General features: G+C 38.6%; 1 pseudogene; it reads right to left on the bottom strand.

The window, feature by feature from the left end:
* Positions 1 to 2,640: 2,640 nt before the first annotated feature.
* Positions 2,641 to 2,756, bottom strand: LOC113899766 (annotated as a pseudogene).
* Positions 2,757 to 2,999: the final 243 nt, after the last annotated feature.

Here is a 2,999-nt window from a genome sequence, read left to right as displayed (position 1 = left end):
ATCATCGAAGTCTTTGACCCTATCCATTAGTAAGAAGTCTCTAAAATCTCTCCAAAGAACTAAGAGCACTTATTCTCTTCCATCTTTCAGTAGAATGTTACCAGTTTCCCAAAAGAATGTTCCAAATTGCTCTACTTTCTAAAGTAGCCTGCGGTTGATTTTGAGACAGAAACACTTGACTAGAATCCTTCTGTGAAGAGCCATCCCTCTTCCATACACACATTCCTTCATGAAATGTGGGAAGTGGGAGTCAGAAGAGGGCTTCAGAAACCTTTCTGTGAGACGGTTTGTGGAATGCAGCATAGGCTCACATGAACCTAGACCGGCATACAAATACATGCTTGTTTACCAAGGTTGAAATCCTGAACTCTCTGAAGTCCGCCATTCATGAGAAGGTATTTCATTATTCATAGGCTGGTTACAAAATATGTACTTGTTTTCCAGGAAATGTAAGTAGAAAAAGACATGCCCCTGGCTCTAAATAAAACCCTATCTGTGCAGAAGACATTCGTGGCTCCAAAAATCTTCCTGTTTAGGTGCCAGAGCTGGTCAAATACTGGCTTACATGCTGTATAAGTACTTTCTTCTTGCACCATGCTTGAGTACAGTCTGATAAATAACACTGGATGTCCATGAGTCTTAGCTATATTATTATTCATCATTTAGAAAATGTGCATTTTTGCATGTGTTTCTTTTCATCTCGGATTTAATTTTCCTATCTTCCAAATTTATCAAATTCTAAAGTTTTAATATACCATGCAAAATCTACAGAAAATGGTTATATCAGAGCTCTTTGATGCATTCCTTCTGCTTACAATTAGTGGTTTATAAGAAGAGCAAATATTCATAAATACTCATTTTTTACTTTTCTGGGAAATATTTGTCATCATTTTCATGTCACAATGTGATCTGTGGTTTAAGTGAAAGAGTTTCATTAAAATTGTCTAGACTTATCAGATAGAGGAGATCTGAGCATGCAGAAAATTTTTCAACTTCACAAACACTATACAATTGTTATTTAAAGCCCCAAACTCTGATTTTCCTGTTATAAAATGTAATAAGAATGAAAAAAAATCATTAATTGGGCTCTCAGTTGTATAAAAAATAGTGTTTCTCCAGGGAAGCAAAGCAGGATTATTAACATACATTTTTTTTAATGATTCCTCAAGTTCTCTATTAAAATATTACTAACAGTAAGATTTGAGGACAGCTTTTCTGACTACATTGTTTAGGTCAACTCAATACAGCATACTGTCTCATCACAAACATAAGAAAGATAGATTGTTAATAAAATGCCTTTTGATAGGAAAGACTCCAAATACTCATAAAATACTCATTGGGGTACATCCGTCTATATTTTAAGATATCAGATTTACTTCCGATTAAAAGAAAACTTAGGTTAACGCCAATTTATTCTTACTTAGATGTTGCCATAGAAAGCCTACAAGGGAGAAATAAGGGTTGTTGCTAAAAATAAAAATAAAGAGGTACAAATAAAAGTTTCAGTTTTCAACAGGAGGAACAAAGGACTTTTAAATGCTTTTCCCCTACCATCTCAACCCCAAAACCAGAGACCGAAAGTCTGTGGGAAACTATTAATTTAATGAGACAATAAAGCATTTCAGAACTATGATTATAGTAGTCTACCTGTTTAAATCGGAGAAGGCAATGGCACCCCACTCCAGTACTCTTGCCTGGAAAATCCCATGGACGGAGGAGCCTGGAAGGCTGCAGTCCATGGGGTCACTGAGGGTAGTACATGACTGAGCGACTTCACTTTCACTTTTCACTTTTATGCATTGGAGAAGGAAAGGACAACCCACTCCAGTGTTCTTGTGTGGAGAATCCCAGGGACGGGGGACCCTGGTGAGCTGCCGTCTATGGGGTCGCACAGAGTCGGACACGACTGAAGTGACTTAGCAGCACCTGTTTAAATGAAGATGTAAAAAGCTATTTTCTGTTACTGATGGGATAATAATCATGTTTGAAGTCCATCGACCTCTGAGGATTTTAGCTAGATGCTTAGCTAGCTTCCCTTGTGGCTCAGCTGGTAAAGAACTGCCTGCAATGCAGGAGACCTGGGTTCAACCACTGGGTTGGGAAGATCCCCTGGAGAAGGGAAAGGCTACCCACTCCAGTATTCTGGCCTAGAGAATTCCATGGACTATATAGTCCATGAGGTCGCAAAGAGTTGGGAATGACTGAGCAACTTTCACTTCACTAGCTAGCTAAGGCTCTTCCCACGTGGCTCAGACAGTAAAGAATTTGCCTACAATGCAGGAGCCCTGGCTTCAGTGCCCGGGTTGGGAAGATTCCCTGAAGAAGAGCATGGCAACCCACTCCAGTATTCTTGCCTGGAGAATTCCATGGACAGAGGAGCCTGGGGAGCTACAGTCCATTGGGTCATAAAGAGTTGGGCATGATTGAGCAACTAACACTTTCACTTTTAGCTAGCAGTCTACCACCAGAATTCTCCAGTGGACCAAGAAGAGTCTGCACAGTAAAGTATTTGTCTGAGAAAGCCTCTATTCCAACTTCCTGCTCCAAAAATCCATTTAATATGTTGTTCTCAGATAGAGGACATTCAGTTCAGCTCAGTTCTGTTCATTCATTCAGTCGTGACCAACTCTTTGTGAACCCATGGACTGCAGCATACCAGGCCACCCTGTCCATCATCAACTCCCAGAGTTTATCAGATATTAAACTGTTAAGAACAGATACTATAATTGATCTTAGCCAAAAGGCCAAGAAGTGATAAACTAAAATATTTGAATGTTTGCTCAAGTTGTGCTACCATAGCAAGAAATTCATAGAAATTGTTTTTAAAAAGCAAAGCATCTGAAAGCATTTCAGGTATTTCATAACTAGGCATGGTTCATCTTTTGGATGAATATGGAGTTTTAAATTTCTAATAAAGATGTTGTCTTTCAAGAAGTCAATGTAAAATACACTATAACTCCAAGTAACATTCTTCAATACATGTTTTTATCTTGATTATC

This window comes from Bos indicus x Bos taurus, chromosome 1 (genome assembly GCF_003369695.1).
Source record: "Bos indicus x Bos taurus breed Angus x Brahman F1 hybrid chromosome 1, Bos_hybrid_MaternalHap_v2.0, whole genome shotgun sequence".
Classification (NCBI taxonomy): domain Eukaryota; kingdom Metazoa; phylum Chordata; class Mammalia; order Artiodactyla; family Bovidae; genus Bos; species Bos indicus x Bos taurus.
The sequence above is the reverse complement of the archived record's forward strand: the minus strand, read 5'-3'. Positions and strand labels throughout refer to the sequence as shown.